Consider the following 18,869-nt stretch of genomic DNA (forward strand, 5'->3'; position numbering starts at 1 on the left):
ATAAAAAAAGGTCCTTCCCCGGGGGGCAAAAGTCTACTTTTTTTTTACCCAAAATTTTAAATTTTCCATACTATTTTAAATTTAACCCTTTTGCTTTCCCCTTTACTGTTCCAGTGTAATATTTCTTCTAACTTGAATCCAGACATTTTAAATACCAATATCACTCACACCCCTTTACCTCTTCCCTTATTCTACACAAATTTCTAAATATAACACAATTTCTTAATCTATTTCTCCATGCTCACAAATGCTCTCATTTGAAAACTCTTATTGCTGCATCTTCCCTCATCAAATTTTTTTTTTACTATAAACAATGTCCCTTCCCCTGCAAAAAATCTACTTGTACAAAATATATTTTCCATATTTTCATAACGTTTCCTTTCTTTTTCTTCTATATCAAGTTTTCCATCAACATATAAAATTCCTTAATCAAACATTAATATTTTCATTACGTTTCACACATTCTTTTTCCCGTTCCACATAAACCTTCTCAGCTTTTTAAAACATAACCACCACTCAGGGCATGAAATCTAAAATGGCCTCAATGCCATGTGATATGATGGTTTACAATTAATACACAAAGTCACTGCTGTCGACCGGCATGCAGCTGAAAGGCAGTTTTCAAATGGGCAGAATGCCGACTCAAAATACATAGACTACACTACAGCGAATGGGTAGTGTAGTTCAAGTATCTGAGTTTGGCATTGTGTACCAATATCGTGATTCAGTGAGGAACAAGGAAATAGCTCACTTCCTCACGGTAGTGCAATCTCTGAGTTGGTATACATAAGTTACAGGGAGTGTGGGGGGAGGCGCATAGGGTCTTGCCTCCCTGCAAAATAGTGAAATGCACATACCATTGACTATGGAATGTTACGGTATGTGAAGGTGCATACAGCATGGGTGACTGACGTCACCTCCTGCTATGTTGAATACATCGAACTACAGGTGTCGATGCATTCAGTTTTGACTGGCTGGAATTTCGTTGTTCTGGATTCAGGATTTTGGGTCGATCATGTGACCAGCCCACCCATGCAGTTTCCAGGTTTCAAAAGTAAACCGATATGACATAACTGAACTGTAACCTGACCCAGAATTTTCACATTTACTTATTTTAAGTTTCCCTGCCTTTCCTTCTACCAACATTCCCACATTTCTAATATTGGCATAAATTAGAAAATTAACATTAAATCTTTGCCAGTATGCAACCATCTTCTGTTTCTTTCAGTGTATCTAAACATTCTGCTTTAATTACTACTCACACATATATCTACTCTCTTTCTATAACTTAATACCCACATTTTACAGATTCTTCCCATTTAACTACAACCTGCATTAATTTTCCCTTCTTTCTAAGATTACAATTAAAATTCCCTATTACATGCACATTTAAAACTGTATATGGTTTTCTCTCTTCTAATAAATCAGTCCCCATGTTTGTACTTAAAACTTTTTCAGTGTTTCTTTCTTGGCACTTTGTGCCCACAAGCCTGCTGACCATCAAACCTTCCCCCCTCATGATTCCCAACATGTTCGTTCCCATAAAATGTCTGTTCCCAGTACAGAACAGAATAGAGTAAACCATCCAGAAGAGACAGTCATTCAAACAGCCTTAAGGGTTATTTATGCCCTTGCTCACGCCTGGTAAGATGCGAGTGGGGGAGGGGCATTTGTATGTTAATCCCTAACCCTGTCCCTGGTGGTGACACATGCACCTGCATCACTGCCAGACTACCGATGCCTCACTAAATACACACGCAAACACACTCATGTGCTAACAAGGGTTACTTTCACCAGCTTCTGTAGCTGAAGAGCACACAACTCCTGACACTGGTAACTGCTTTTCTTGCTTTCAGTCCACCACCCTTAGCACTGGGGAGGCAGAGTTGCCACATGGTAAGGTTGACAACTCATTTCCCACACCTTCTCCTCACAGTCTTTTCCAACATCCAAGCCTCTACTCAACTCAGGCTGTCTGGGTCACAGTCAGGGCTTTATCTTTCTGTGCTATAGAGCAAAGGCCTTTATGTCCTCAGCAGTACTTTCTGCAAACTCGTTTTCTCCAAACCTGGAGAAAAATGAACTTCCAAGCCCCCCCCCCCCCAAAAAATGCATTTTATCCTAATGTGCAAGTTTCAGTAGCACACAGTTCTCAAATGTATCTGCCCATGATAATAGAAACTCGCCTGCCAGCTCCTGGTGCTTCATCAAATCAGTTCAAGTATCCAAGCGTCTGAATTGTAGCTCAGTAATTTAGACATGCTCTTCATTAACAGCATTAGTCTGCTGCTGTTCCTGCATATTTCCTACTACACTGGTTCCATTCCCTCCATCCTCTTACCCAGAAGCACTCTTCAGCACCCCCTCTGAAAAAAGTACGACAATTTCCTCAGCTGCATAGCAAATTTCCTGTAGTCAGTATACCACCCAAAGTCTTCTCTAAAAATATGTCCTAGTCAAAGTGGGACTAAAGTAAAATATGACAAAAATGAAGGCAAGCAAAAGAAACACAGCACAACTACTATCACAGCTTTCAAAGAATATCAAAAAGTTTTCTTCTAGAAGGCAGCCTATGGTCGTTTGATTTGAGTGATGGCTCTGCATGGTGATAATGTCCTGTAAAGAGAAACGTTAATGCATGATAGAAAAGTAGACTGGATGGCTGCAAAAGTTATTGTGGTGGAAGTGCCTCACAAAAAAAATAAATAGAAAAAGTACAGTATCATGATAAATAGTTTACTACACATACTACCCCCCCAACAGCAGCTTCAGAATTAGGTCAATAACGCAATTCCTGTCATACACTGCAGTTCTCAGCACTCTAGCTGCTCAAATGCAGTCAGAGGATTCCACTACACCATAACAAAGATTAATAACTGAATATACAAGTTTAAAGTTTCAAGTATAACTGACTTAAGACACCTTCTTCCATATACTTGTAAACAAAACAGGAAAGGATGTTAAGGGGACTTTTTTCTTGGAATGCAGACAAAAAAAATGTAAATATACAGAAGAGTTCATTTTTTGAATGTACTTGCCATACAAGATCTTTGAGGAGGCATTTCTTGTGGCAGTACGTATTTGTGATCTAAACTAAATTTGTTTGCAGTCAAAAATTCCAATGTAATAGCCAATGCCAGTCTGAAACTAGCACCATATCAATGCAGGAAAGAGAAATCCTCCTCAAAAGTTATACTGGCGGGTGCACTACTGACTGGTGCTTCTACAGAAAAACCTCTGAGTGAAACTCTGATAAAAAAAAATGAAAGTCTATTTAAAACATTTGATGCTTCTTACAAATACCCCCCCACACCCACAGTATAAATTCATTCTATTCATTCTTCTATTGCCTGCTTTATCCAAGTCATGGTCACAGGAAAATTGATGTTTGTCTTGGCACTCAATAGGCACAATGCACAGAAACCAATCCTGGATAAAGTGTGCCAGTCTACTACACAGTGCATAAAGAGACAAACTCCTTTATGACCAGCATGGAGGATTTCCAATTCATCTACAGCAGGAATTTGGGATATGGGAGGACAGCACAGCACCCAGTGAAAACCCTTTAAAAACACAAAAAAACAACAAACTCAGCAAAGAAGCCATGCTAATTCGGAACTGAAGTGCAGAACTAAGTGCTGTGAGGCAGCATCAACCATTGTACTAGCCCCTTGTACTATACTACTTTTGCAGAAATACAAATCTTTATCCACGTCCAAAATAGACACAGTGGAGGGATACTCATGCTGCTAAAGGAATCTCTGCCTCAAGATCTGTTGTTCCTGTAGTCAACATATGTCCAAGCAATTATACCACTGTTTAAGACTGGTAGATAGTTATAAGATCCTTGCAGCACTGACATCCCCACAACCTGTCACACCACAAGACTAGACATCCAACTTGAAACATTTTCTACATATGGGAACATCTTTTCAGTTTCAAATATGTCCTGAGCTGTGATTTCTGAAGTAAGTACAGCCAAAGTGTTCCCACTAGTCACTTAAGCACTGCAACACATTGAGACAACTTTTGTACAAGACACCTACAAGGCAGCAGAGAATGTTAATTAGAACTACGCTTGAAAGAGGCATGCAGATCAGGAATAGCAGTACATCAGTCAGCGATACGGTGCGCAGAGTACATTGACCAGAGAAGCATGAAGAAATGTTAAAGGAAGAACTTTCTTCCTTCGATAGGCAATCAGAAGAGAAAAGTTAAAGCATTTCAGAAGTGCATGGATTTTAAAAATGCAACTACTGGAAGAAATAAAATGATGGCCACAATGAAAAATAAGAAGGGTAAAAAGATTCACCCCAATTTTTCTTTCAAGAAAGTAAGCTATAACTGATGCTTGATAATTAAAAATGACAAAACAGTAGCTCCATACCTCTCAACCTTTTAAGTGCAAGAAAAAAAATATTGCTCTTGCAAACTTAGAAAGTTGCTAGAGAAATAGGGATTGTGTTAACATACATTTTTTGAAGGATTTGAAGTCTGAAACTCAAATGTATGTTATTATTTAATGATTTAAATCTTCAGATCATCCCAGTGATTTGCCAGTAAACCACAAATTTTATGAAGAATAAACCAAAAATATGAGGCAAAAATCTGGACATTCTGGGAAAATCTGGACAGTTGAGAAGTATGAGTAGCTCTGAACCAGTTAAAAAAAAAAAACATAGACATTATATCTAGAAAAAAAAAAACAAGCGATATGTGCCAAGAATGCCAACCCTTGTACCACCTTGCAATGCACACCATGACACAAAATGTGACCAAATACAGTTCCGAGTGCCTACGTAATTAAGTGGATAAACCATTTCTGCATGGCTTATTCCAAGTTACCTGAAATCAACTGGAAGACTCGCATGCAAATGTGTGCAAATCTATTTTTCAAGACAGGTAATACCCAACCAACTCACTTAAGCAATAATCCATAACCTAAGTAAATAATTCAGAAGATGCAAGAACAGTGAGTCTACACTACGCTTAGGGCAATGAATAATTGCAAAGAACTACCCAAACAGTAAAAAAATCTATTAAGAGTGAGCAGTGACATAACACATGAGGATAGTCACCTTGCTGTTCTGGGACACAGTGCTCAACTAGAGGGACAAGGTCTCATATCAGCTAATTTACCAGTAGGCAGAAAGTTGAAAAGTGGACCATCTATCAGTTTCACAGCTGATGCCTGAAAAATCTGCATAAAGTGATGGAAATGCTGCAAAGAAATCAGCAGGGACAGAATTTCTACTATGTTAAGTACAGCTTACAGTAATAGCAGATGTTCAAATTTTTACTACTGCAGTAGCCTTAGTTGTACAGGTTATATTCTGCCAAGGATACAATAGTCGGCCAGCTTCCAAAGATTCAGGGCACCTTCCACATACACAAACTGCCAGGCAGCTCAAGCTGAGCAGGCAGAGAGAAAGTACAGTTGTGTACACTTACCATAAATGTAGATGTTAGAGTGTATTCATTGTTGCAGTCATTACATTTGGGTTATCTGCTTGCAGTAGCCCTCAGTCAGCCTGATTAACAAAGACTTAGGTCCTGTGTCGGTTGCGGTCCCTTCTTCCATGACATCAGATCATCAGGGGTATAAAACATGCAGCCGACGCCATTACATCAGTTTTTCTTGCCCCAGATGTCAGGTGCACCCCTAATGGGAAGCAATTAAATCTAACTACAAGGATATACCGAGAACAGAAAAGCAAATACACCAAAAAGCGTTTAGAGCATAGTGAGAGTACAGGTATAGCCAAAGGAAGAAAAGGGGGCTGGAGGGAGGGTAACCAGGACTGCAACAGTGAATACACTCGAACATCTACATTTATGGTAAGTGTACACAACTGTACTATGTTCTTCGTGTTTCACTGTTGCAGTCATTACATTTGGGTAGTTTCCCAAAGCTAAAGTTGGGAGGAGGAATTTAAATAGAATTAGGACCAGCTATAAGGCCCTGCAAGACTGCAGTGGCAAAACCAGCCCTGGATTTAGAGAAAATTGGCAAATGGTAATGCTTGGTGAAAGTATGTACAGAACTCCAGGTAGCAGCTTCTAAGATGTCCCTAGTAGGGACACCCCTGAGAAAGGCTGTAGAGGTAAATGCAGCCCTGGTTGAATGGGGTCTGATGCCCTGTGGGACAGGTTTTCCATGGTGCTTATAACAGAAATTAATGCAGTGACCTATCCATTTTGAAATGGTTTGTTTTGAAATAGCTTTCCCCTCTGTCCCTGCTGCAAATGCCACCGTTAGTTGTTCAGATTTCCTTTGAGGTTTAGTCCTGTCCAAGTAGAATCTAAGCTGTCTGTGCACATCTAAAGAGTGCAGTATCCGTTCCCTTTGTTCTGTGGGTTAGGAAAAAAGGTAGACAAATGAATGGACTGATTAAGAGCCACACTAGATACCACCTTGGGCATGAAGGAGGGATTGGTTCTGAGGGATACCATGTCCGCATGAAAGATGATGAAAGATTCCACTGCCACAGGTTCATAGGTAGGTACTAGGCTATCTGCCAGAGGGCATTTATAAGCCTAGCCAGAGTGTGTCGGCTTTCGCTGCCCCACTGATTAATAAACTGAGCCTCTGTCAAGCAGAGCTAATGAAGTGATCCCAGGGGTGTATTTTCTGTTACCAATCAACTCGTCAAGGTTTCTCTTGAAGAGTGTTAGTGAGGGGCTCTGCCTAATGTAGTTAGGAATTTTGTTCCAAAGCATGGGCAGTCTCTGTGACAGGAATCTATCCCTCCAGCATGTTCTATTTACTGTTGTGGCGAGGTTTAGCTCACTAGAGTGTGTGACTCGCAGTGACTTGGATTTCTTTAGTTGGAGCACGCCCATCAATTCTGAGGTGGGCATGGCTTTGTAAGACAGGCAGAGATCACCTCTGAGTAAGGTACAGCCGGAGTTTTTTTCAGTCAGGCTGCATAGGACATGTTTGAGGCCAGTAATCCCCTTGGCGAGGTGCTTTTGTGGTCTTTCCAGCTGTTGGAAGTGTCTTGTGAGGTACATCCCAAATGATGCATTGTACTCTATGATGGGTCTGATGAGTGACGAGTAGAGGGGCACTATAACCTCTATTTCTAGATGCGAACCGTTTAGTAATTAGATGGGCCACATAGAAGGATTTCCCAACTACTTTGGCGATATGATTGTTAAAGGAGAGATTACTATCTACCTGGGTCCCCAGATCTCTTATTACCTCTTCTGTATTAAGGGGGCTGCTGCCTATGTGGTAATTTGTGGGTGTTTTGATTTTCCCAAACGGGATGACTATGCATTTTTTGGCATTTAGTTTGAGGCCATGACTTTGACACCAGGTGTCTTTCTCAGTAAGGCCTTTTTGAAGGATGTCCGTGTCAGCCGGAGAGTCAATTATGGTTCCCAGTTTGCAGTCATCGGCGAACTTGGTTAGCCATAGTCCTCTTGTGTTTGCCTGTACTTCTGAGAAGTATATGCTGAACAATAGCGGTCCAAGGATTGAGCCTTGCGGGACACCATTTATGACTGGTTTAGAGTCTGACCTGGAGCCCGCTATTCTTACTGTGCGAGTTCTGTCTGTAAGCCAGTTGGCAACCCATCTTGTGATATAGGGGTTTATGTTCAGGCTGGTGAGTTTTTCTATTATACCCGAGTGAGGAATGGTGTTGAACACCTTGGTGAGATCAAAGTAGGCTGTGTGAACCACCTTTCCCTCGTCTATGGCCTTGGTGACTGTCTCGAAGAAGTCAATCAGGGTTAGTAGTCATGATCTGCCCTTAAAGACGAACTGGGTTGGGTCAAGTGTTTGGAGATTCCCAATGTCTTTGTTAATGAGTTCCATGAGGATGCGCTCCACAGTCTTGCAGACAAGGCTAGTCAGGCTTATGGGGCGATAGTTACCAGGGTCAGTTGTGGCCCCTCCTTTGTGCAGCGGAATAACCATTGCTGTGCACCATTCTATAAGGCCTTCTATAAGGTTCTATAAAGTTCTATAAGGGCCTGTAATTCAGATACCCTTCTTGCAGAAGTGATTGCCAAAAGGAAAGCTGTTTTCCAGGAAAGAAATTTTAAATCTGCAGTAGCAGCTGGCTCGAAAGGAGGAAGAGTGAGTTTCTCCAAGACAAAGTTAAGATCCCAGGCTGGAGTTGGAGCTCTCCTGGGTGGCCTTAGATTTTTGGCCCCTCTGAGGAACTGCTTGAGCAGTGGGTGAGAGAAGAGGGGAAGCTCTGTGCTATAATGAGCTGAAATGGCTGAGGCATGAATTTTGATGGAGGAAAAAGACAAGCCCTTATGAAGCATCTCAGTTAAGTATTGTAGAATCGGATGCAAATTGGGCACTGCTGCGTTCATTCCTTGAGATTGGTTCCAAGCACAGAATATTTTCCATTTTGCAGCATAAGATTTTCCAGTACTAGGCCTCCTTGCCTCTAAAATGATATCCATCACGGACTTACTGACAGATGGTAAAGGAGAGATTAGGTAATTAGCTAGGCTGCTAGGTTCAGGGTTTGCAGCTGAGGGTGCAGAATCATGCTCTCCTGCTGAGACAAAGTACAGTTGTGTACACTTACCATAAATGTAAATGTTCGAGTGTCTTCACTATTGCAGTCATCGCTGTAGGGTTCTTCCTGCCGGCAGGCAGTCCTTGGTCGGCCAGAATCCCAAAGTCTGGGTCCGGCGTTGGCTGTTCAGTCATGCTCCCTGACGTCAGAGCGCTAGGAGTACAAAGCTGCCAGCCGACGCCATGTTCTCCAGTTTTTCTTGCCCCAGATGTCAGGTGCCCAAAAGTGAAGGCTAATAGTAAAACAAAAATGTAACATACAACAAACCCCATACCCTGTAGCAAATACACCTCAGAAGAAGGGTGAAGTAGGAAACCACACTAATGAAAGTATAAGAGGGGACAGGAGGGAGGGTAACCCAGACTGCAACAGTGAAGACACTCGAACATCTACATTTATGGTAAGTGTACACAACTGTACTATGTTCATCGTGTTTCACTGTTGCAGTCATCACTGTAGGGTTGAATCCCAAAGCTGAGGTAAAGGGTGGTGGTTATAGAGGAGAAGGGGTGGCTAGAAGGCCCTGCAAGACTGCAGAAGCAAAGCCTGCCCTAGACCTAGAGTAAAGAGGGAGATTACAGTGCTTAGAGAAAGTATGCACTGAACTCCAAGTTGCAGCTTCCAAAATATCCTTGGTAGGTACTCTTCTGAGAAAGTCAGCTGAAGTAGCAGCAGCTCTGGTAGAGTGAGTCATAATTTTTCCTGGGATTTGCTTTCCATGATGAGAGTAACAAAATCTGATTCCATGAGCAATCCATTTAGAAATGGTCTGTTTTGAAATAGCTTTGCCTTGGGAATTTGTTGCATAAGAAAAGTACAGTTTTGTACCTACCATAAATGTAGATGTTCGAGTGTTCACCCTGCTGCAGTCATCACACTTGGGTTATCCTGTTGTCAGGCGGTCCCGCAGTCGGCCGGATTTCCAAAGTCTTGGTCCGTTGTCAGTTGCTGTCGCCTCATCCCTGACGTCAGTGCGCCAGGGGTATATATATATATATATATATATATATATATATATATATATATATATATATATATATATATATATATATATATTGCAACCAACGCCATTTTCTTCAGTTTTTCTTGCCCCAGATGTCAGGTGCCCCCAAAAGGATGATCCAAATTAGTACCAAAAGGTGTGAGCACTGTACAGACTCAAAATCCCTTCAGCTATAAGCAAATACATCAGTAAGGCATAGCAAAGATTTAGCCAGTTGATCAGAGGGGTTGGAGGGAGGGTAACCTGGACTGCAGCAGGGTGAACACTCGAACATCTACATTTATGGTAGGTACAAAACTGTACTATGTTCATCGTGTTACCCTGCTGCAGTCATCACACTTGGGTAGAGTCCCAAAGCTAAGGTAGGGTGGAGGCAACATAGAGGGTTAGTGGAGGCAATGAGGCCCTGCAGAACTGCAGTGGCAAAGCCTGCCCTGGACTTGGAATAAAGAGGTAAGTGATAGTGTTTGGTGAAGGTGTGTACAGAACTCCAAGTTGCAGCTTCTAAAATTTCCTTGGTAGGAACCCCCCTGAGAAAGGCTGTAGAGGTAGCTGTTGCCCTGGTAGAGTGGGATCTAATGGTAGGAGGAACTGGCTTCCCATGATGGGTATAGCAGAATCGTATGCAATGGCCTATCCATGTAGAAATGGTTTGCTTGGATATGGCCCTCCCTTGAGAAGCTGTAGCATAGGAAACAAAGAGCTGGTCAGTTTTTCTGAAAGCCTTAAGTTTTATCCAAGTAGTAACGAAGCTGCCTGTGAATGTCCAAGGAGTGCAGGAGTCTCTCACCTTTGTTCTGTGGATTGGGGAAGAAAGTGGGTAGGTGGATGGTTTGATTTAAAGCTACACTGGAAACCACCTTAGGCATGAAGGAAGGATTAGTTCAGAGAGAAACTCTGTCTTGATGAAAAATGAGGAAAGGTTCCACTGCCATAAGTGCCTGTAATTCTGAGACTCTCCTAGCAGAAGTTATTGCCAGGAGCAGGGCAGTCTTCCAAGATAGGAACTGAAGGTCTGCAGAAAAAGCTGGTTCAAAGGGAGGCAGCGTTAGTTTTTCCAGAACAAAGTTGAGGTCCCATGTTGGTGTAGGAGCTCTTCTAGGTGGTCTAATGTTTTTTGCCCCTCTGAGGAACTGCCTTAGGAGAGGTTATGAAAATAAAGGTGGATTTGTGTCATAATGAGCTGAAATAGCTGATGCATGGATCTTAATTGAGGAGAAGGAAAGTCCTTTATGCAACATCTCAGCTAAATACTGCAGAATGTGAAGCATATGAGGCTGAGTTGTGTCTTGGCCTTTAGCTTGGTTCCAAGCAGAAAACCTTTTCCATTTGTCCGAGTAAGCCTTCCTGGTGCTTGGCCTCCTGGCTTCTAGAATAACATCCAGTACTGCTTGTGAAAGAGGTGCAGGTTGGATACTTAATTGATTGGCCATGCAGCCAGGTTTAAGGTTTTGATCTGGCTGTGTAGAATCTGCTTGTTCTGCTACGTGAGCAAATGAGGTATTTGAGGCAATATCCATTGTGGACTGGGAGCCATATTCTTCAGTAGCGGGTACCAGTGCTGCCGTGGCCAGTCTGGGGCTATAAGAATCATTCGAGGTTTTCTCCTTTTTGACCTTCAAAAGTACCTTTGTGAGAAGAGGCAATGGAGGAAAGGCATATGCTGTCAGGTTTTTCCAGCTGAAGGAGAGAGCGTCCACTTTCCAAGCTTGTTGGTGGAATGTCCTTGTACAAAATTTTGTCAGCTGGTAGTTTTAAGGACTGGCAAACCGGTCTATATTTGGTAGACCCCATCTTTGAGTTATCATTGTAAATATTTTTGGGTCTAGCTTCCACTCGTGGGGATCTTTGATGTTTCTGCTTAGGTCGTCTGCCAATGTGTTTTTCTGTCCTGGCAGGAATTGTGCTTGTAACTGGACTTGGTAGGCCAGAGCTGTGTTCCATAAGATTATTGCTTGCCTGCAAAGAGGGTAGGAATGTGTGCCCCCTTGTTTGTTTATGTACCACATTACTGTGGTGTTGTCCGTCTTTATTGCAAGTTGTCCTGGCTGTAGTAGATCCTTGAAGGCTGTCAGAGCTTTCTGTACAGCTAGCATCTCTTTTTGGTTTATGTGCAGTTTTCTTTGTTCTGCAGTCCATAGGCCTTGAATGCATTGCCCTGCCATGTGTGCCCCCCAGGCATAGTCTGAAGTGTCTGTTGTGATAGTTTGCCTGGGTGGGGGCAAGGTGAAAGGCTGACCCTTGTTGAGGTGACATGCCTGTGCCCACCATAGAAATTCCTGTTGAAGGCAAGTAATGAGAGATCACTGTGTCCAAGCTGTGGCTCTGTTGAGACCATACGCTCTTTAGGTACCACTGTAATTTCCTCATATGCATTTTTGCAAATGGTATTATCAGAATGCAAGATGCCATGAAGCCCAAAGCCTGCAGAATTTTTCTTGCAGTTAATTGGGTCTTTGTTGCCACTGTCTTGAAATATTGAGTCAGTTGTAATTGCTTGTCTGGTGTAAGATAAGCCTTCTGGGCCGTTGTGTCCAAGCTGGCACCCAGGAATGTCATTTTTTGTGAGGGTACTAGTTTTGACTTCTTTTCGTTTACTGTGTACCCCAGACAATTTAGTAGATGCTTCACAAATGCCAGATGTTGTAGGAGAATGTCTTTTCTTTCTGCTTGGATGAGGCGGTCGTCCAGGTATGGATATATTTGTATTCCTCTTTGTCTGCAGTATGCAATTACTGGTGCCAGGCATTTTGTGAATACTCTGGGCGCAGTAGATAAGCCAAAGGGCAGTGCAGAGAATTGATAATGGGTTGAACCTGCAATGAAACGGAGGTATCTTCTGCAACTTTGTCTGATAGGGACATGCAGGTATGCCTCCTTGAGGTCCAACATTACCAGCCATGCTTCCTTGCCCAACATGGGAAGTAGCTGCTGTAGTGTTAGCATCTTGAATTTGGGAACTTGTAAGTACATGTTTAGAATTGAAAGTTCCAGAATTGGTCTCCAAGCATTTTCTTTTCTGGGTACTAGGAAGAGTCTTGAGTAAAAATCCTTGGCCTTGCTCTTGAGTTGGTACCCTTTGAATGGCTCTCATGGCCATGAGAGTTGTAATTTGTTTTTGAGCCTCTGCCCTTTGATTTTGTGGCAGGTTTGGCATTCCTCTTTTTATTGGCAAGGTGTGGAAGTGGAATCTGTATTCTCGTAAAATTATGTCTAGGACCCATTTGTCCTTTGGTGACCATGTGCCAGTTTGTCTGCAAATAGTGCTAGTTTTCCCCCCAGGGGAGCTGACGAAAGAGCTTTATTTGGCCAGCTGAGGTGCAAGTCATTGAGTTTGCCTTCTGGTGGATTGAGACCTGTCTTCTCCTCCCTTCTGGGTTGGAGTGCCCCATTGGCGAGGTTTATACTGAGCTTGTGGTTATCCTCTGCCCCTTGGGCGCCTGTATTTACCCCTCTGAGGCCTGTCAGTAGCTGGAAAGGACCACTTTTTGTTGGCCACTTTCTGCTGAAGCGAGGGGGTTGTACTTGTAGGAAATCTTTGACTGTCTGCATTGATTTTGCCTTATCTTCCATTTTCTTTAAAACTTCTTCTGCTTTAACACCAAAAAGAACATCCTGCTGTAAGGGAGCATCTAGTAGTTTTGCTTTAACATGATCAGGCAGACTTTGTTCCTTTAACCAGGCATGCCTACGTATAACTGATTCAGTGACAGCTGCTCTGCAGGAGGCCTCTAAAGAATCAAACCCACATTGTAAGGTATGTTTGCCCACCTGCTCGGTGGCGTGCAACAAATCCTGTACTTCTTTCAATTCAGATTGTTGAGGGAGGGTGGTTATCTTTTGTTTTAACTGAGAGATCAGAAATTGTTGATACTTAAGCATATGAAATTGACAGTTTAATGCTCTCATAGCTAAAGTGGCTGAGGTGTAAAACCTTTTTCCCCCATCTGTCTAGTGCTCTTGAATCCCTTTCAGAAGGTACTGGATTTTTAGCCATGGAAGCCTTAGCCCCCTTGGGACCCTGGGAGATAGTCTCTGGGCCAGCTACTGGGCTTTTGTAAAGGAATTTGTGGGAATCAGGTACTCTGTAGTATCTGTCAGGCTTGGCCGGGGCAGGAGGTAGAGAGTCAGGGTTGAAACTGGATTCTAAATAGATATCATCCACAATGTCCAAAACAGGAGGGATGGCTAGGGGTCTGTGTTGGGGGAGTAAAAGAAACTCTCTGAGCATTTTCTTGGAATCAGAGTAATCCTGACCTTCCCAGTGAAAATGTTCCCTCATAGTGTGTAAAGTTTCCCCAAAAGAGTAGTCTTCTGGAGGGGAAGCTGAGGGAATAGAGTCCTCATCATCAGAATCTTCATAAGGAGAGAAGGAATAGTCTTGGTCCTCAAAGGAATCCGAAGAAATAGACAGTTGTTCAGAGGAAGCAGAATCTTCCTCTTGTCTAGACCTTTTGTCAGGAGGAGGCTGAGAACCCCTGATAAGAGAAATCAAATCTTCAGCCATCTTGAGCATCTGTTTCTTAGGCATAGGACCCTGAACAGGAGACTGAAGTGAAGCCTTTTTCAATTTAGAAGGAGTCTTCGACTTGGAAAACGTTTTGACTGTAAGAGTCGCCGGTCTGAAAACGCCTTCAGAAACCGGTGGCGTTTCAGAAGCACAGACATCCTTGGAAGGTAAATCGTCGGAAGGGCCTGAAGTAAAAGGCTGCGTCGGCCTAGTACATTCCGTCAAAATATCTGTAGCGGTCTCGGGTTCCAGAACTGCGATAGTCAGAGGCTGCGTCGGAGCCTCACTGATAACCGGAGACCGGATCAACCGAGGCCTCGGAATTGGGCTTAGGCCTGGGCTGTCGGTCCTTGTCCCTGCGCTTTTTGTGCATGCCGGTAGTCAGTAGCTCCGACGGCATGGTGTAATTAAATTAAATTTTCTACCAAAAAAGTGTTGTGCAAAATCAAATCGTCTTTTAATAGTACGTTTATTAAATCTAGCACAAAAACGACAAGAAGTGACGTTGTGATCAGGGCCTAGGCAAGGTATGCAATAAGAATGAAAATCCTTATGAGGTATTTGCTTCCCACAAGAAATACAATTGTTAACTTTTTCTGACATCGGTCTGAGGCAAGAAAAGTTTCCCCAACGGGGTACTTAGCTTTATAGAAGACTTCGGTCTGAAATTCGAATTCGAAAATCTCAGGAGTTGGCCGACCGGCACTTGCGAACTGCTTCTGCTTCGGGCACCGCGCGGCAAGAAAGACTGAAGAAAATGGCATCGGTTGCAATATATATACTCCTGGCGCACTGACATCAGGGATGAGGCGACAGCAACCGACGTCGGACCAAGACTTTGGAAATCCGGCCGACTGTGGGACCGCCTGACAACAGGATAACCCAAGTGTGATGACTGCAGCAGGGTAACACGAACATCAAACAGTTGCTCTGTTTTCCTGATATTCTTGGTTCTGTCCAGGTAAAAACGAAGTTGTCTGTGTACATCCAAGGAATGCAAGATCCTTTCCCCCTTATTTTGTGGATTATTGAAAAAAGTTGGCAGGTGAATAGTTTGATTTAAAGCCACTTTGGAAACCACTTTAGGCATGAAAGTAGGATTGGTCCTTAAAGACACCCTATCTTGGTGAAAAATAATATAAGGTTCCACAGCCATGAGTGCTTGTAACTCCGAGACTCTCCTGGCTGAAGTCAAAGCCAGAAGGATAGCTGTTTTCCATGATAAATACTTAATATCAGATGTGGCATCAGGCTCAAAAGGAGGCAGAGTGAGTTTTTCCAGAACACAGTTGAGGTCCCAGGCAGGTATGGGTGGTGTCCTAGGGGGCCTTAAATTCTTTGCTCCTCTGAGATATTGTTTCAGAAGTGGATGCGAAAAGATTGGAGGATCTGTATTGTAATGTTCAGAGATAGCTGAGGCATGTATTTTTATGGAGGAGAAGGATAAACCCTTATGTAGCATGTCTGTCAGGTAAAGTAAAATCAGTGGGATACTAGGAATGAGAGGATCTGAATCCTGAGCATGCATCCAGGTGCAAAATCTCTTCCATTTACTTGCATAAGATTTTCTAGTGCTAGGCCGTCTGGCTTCTAAGATGACATCCATGACCTGTTTGGGAAGGAAAGGAATAAACAGAGACCCTGAATTCGCCCGGCTGCTAGGCTGAGAGTTTTGACATGAGAGTGCAGAACCTGGCCCTGGTGTTGGGACAAAAGATTTGGAATCGGAGGTAAAATCCAAGGAGGCTCCTGGGATAGATTCATCAGTGTTGAGTACCAAAATTGACAAGGCCAATTTGGTGCCAGTAAAATCATCATCTTGGGCTTGTCCTGCTCGATCTGTAACTGGTGGTTGAGGGGGGGATGCAAAAAGATCTATGTCTGGGCAGCCCCAGGCTTCTGTAATCATCTTGAATATTTGGGTGTCTAGCATCCACTTGTGTGGGTCTGACAGGTTCCTGCTCAGGCTGTCTGCCAGAATATTTTGTTTTCCTGGCAGGAACTGAGCTTGTAGATCCACTTTGCAAGCTAGAGCTGCGTTCCATAGAGTCATGGCTAGTCTGAAAAGGGGGTAGGAGTGTGAACCCCCTTGCTTATGTACCACATAACTGTGGTGTTGTCTGTCCGTATCAGTAGTTGTCCTGGTTGTAGGAGATCCCTGAAAGCCAAGAGGGCATTTTGTACAGCTAACATCTCTTTTAAATTTATATGTAGGTGCTTCTGATCCTCTGTCCAAAAACCTTGCAGACCTTTTCCCTGCAAGTGGGCTCCCCATGCGTAATCAGAGGCATCCATGGTTAACACTTGGCTGGCTGGAGGCAGACTGAATGCTTTCCCTTTGTTGTGAAGACATGCCATGGTCCACCAGTGGAATTCCTTTTGTAGGCAAGGCAAGACAGCAATCTGTGTGTCTAGACTGTGGCAATGCTGGGACCATACACTTTTTAGGTACCATTGTATTTTTCTCATATGTAGTCTTGCATTTGGCATGAGAAGGATGCAGAAGGCCATGTAACCCAAAGCCTGCAGGAATTTCCTTGCAGTTAGCGGAGGTATTGGCGCCAAGGTTTTGAAAGTTGAAGCCAGCTGCTGCTGTTTTTCAGATGTCAGGAATGCCATCTGGGTTGTTGTGTTTAGAAGAGCACCCAGAAAGGTCATCTGTTGTGTGGGTGTCAAATTTGACTTTTTTATGCTCACAGTGAATCCCAGGTACTTGAGTAGGTTTTGAACAAATTCCAGGTGCTGGAGTAAGACATCCTTGCTGTCCGCTAGAATAAGGCAGTCATCCAGATAAGGGTAAATTTGAATTCCCTTGAGTCTGCAATAAGCTACAACTGGTGCCAGGCACTTGGTGAAGACCCTGGGCGCAGTAGACAAGCCAAAGGGCAGCGCAGAGAATTGGTAATGTTTCGAGCCGGCCTTGAACCGGAGGTATTTTCTGCACTCCTGTCTGACAGGGATGTGTAGGTAAGCCTCCTTTAAATCCAATGTCACCATCCGTGCATTTTTGCTCAACATTGGCAGGAGCTGTTGCAGAGTAAGCATCATGAACTTTGGTATCTCCAGGAAAGTACTGAGAGATCCAGGATGGGTCTCCATGAATTTTGCTTTCTGGGAACTAGGAAGAGCCTGGAGTAGAAGCCTTGCCCCGTCTCTGATTGTGGAACCAGTTCTATGGCCCTCATAGCCATGAGGGATCCCACCTGGTTTAATGCCTCTGCTCACTGGTGTTTTGGTAGGTCTGGCCATCCGTTTGGTCTTGGCAAGGTATGAAAGTAGAATTTGTAACCTCTTGAAACTACATCCAGAACCCACTTGTCTTGGGTTATGCAAGTCCAATTTTGTTGAAAAAGACAGAGTTTTCCTCCTAGAGGGGCTTCCAGGAGAGAAGTTCCTGGAGCCATGCAGGGGGAGTCATTGAGCCTGTTTTCTATAAGATTGAGGTCTGTCCTCTCCACCCCTGGGGGTGGAAGCACTCCACTGTCTAGGTCTGTGAGAGGTCTGTGCTTGGGCCCTCCCTCTGGAGTGCCTATATCTACCCCTCTGAGGCCTGTCCGAGCTGGGAAAGGATCAATTTTTAGTTGGCCAATTTCTGCTAAATCTTGGGGGCTGAACTTGTAAGAAATCCTTAACCGTTTGCATGGATTTTGCCTTATCCTCCATTTTCTTTATCACCTCTTCAGCCTTAGACCCAAACAAAACATTATGCTGAACAGGAGCATCCAGTAACTTTGCTTTCACTTGATCAGGTAAGTTTTGTTCCTTTAACCAAGCATGCCTTCTAAGGACTGTGCCAGAGGCAGCCGCCCTGCAAGAAGCCTCCAAGGCATCAAAACCACAGTGTAAACCATGCTTCCCCACTTGTTCAGTGGCATGCATCAAATCGTGTAATTCCTTATTATCTGCACATGCAGTAATGGTATCCAGTTTTTGTTTCATAACAGACAGTAGAAATTGCTGATATTTTAGCATATGAAATTGACAATTTAAAGCCCTAATAGATAAAGTAGCAGAAGTGTACACTTCTTTCCCCATCTCTCCAAAGCTCTGGAATCCTTATCTGTCGGAATAGGGTTTTAAGCAGAAGCGGCCTTAACCCCCTTAGGACCCTGAGAAATGGTTTCTGGATCAGCAGTAGGATTTTTGTAAAGGAACTGGTGGGAGTCAGGGACCCTGTAATATCTGTCGGGCTTAGCAGGGGCTGGAGGAAAGGAGTCAGGAGTTAAATCAGCCTCAGAAAAGGCATCATCCACAATATCCAAAATAGGAGGAATAGCCAGGGGTTTATGTTGAGGAAGAAGGAAATCCCTAAGCCTTCGCTTAGATTCTGAGTACTCCTGTCCTTCCCAATGAAAATGTTCCCTCATGTCATATAAAGTTTCCCCAAAAGAAAAATCCTCAGGGGGAGAAGCTGATGGAATGGATTCCTCAGCATCAGAATCCTCATAAGGAGGGAAAGTATATTCCTGTTCAGAGGAAGACACTGAAGAAGTAGATGCCTGATCAGAAGATTCATAATCCAATCCTTGCCTTGGCCTTTTGTCTGGAGGGGGATGTGAACCCCTAATCATGGTTAGTAAGTCCTCTGCCATTTTAAGTAGCTGTTTCTGAGATTTGGGTCCTGGATCAGAAGAGGCCTGGGCTGGTGTCTTAGATTTACAAGGAGTCTTTGCCTTTGTCTTTGGCATTGCCTTTATCAGAAGCTGTGTAGGCCTGAAAACCCCCTCAGAAGCCGGTACCTGCACAGCGGCTCCAGACCCATCCGAGGGAGCATTGTCCGAAGGTCCAGCAGCTGGAGTGCTCAAAGACC

This window comes from Protopterus annectens, chromosome 1.part0 (assembly GCF_019279795.1).
Source record: "Protopterus annectens isolate FY-2018-M chromosome 1.part0, PAN1.0, whole genome shotgun sequence".
NCBI classification, from domain to species: Eukaryota; Metazoa; Chordata; order Ceratodontiformes; family Protopteridae; genus Protopterus; species Protopterus annectens.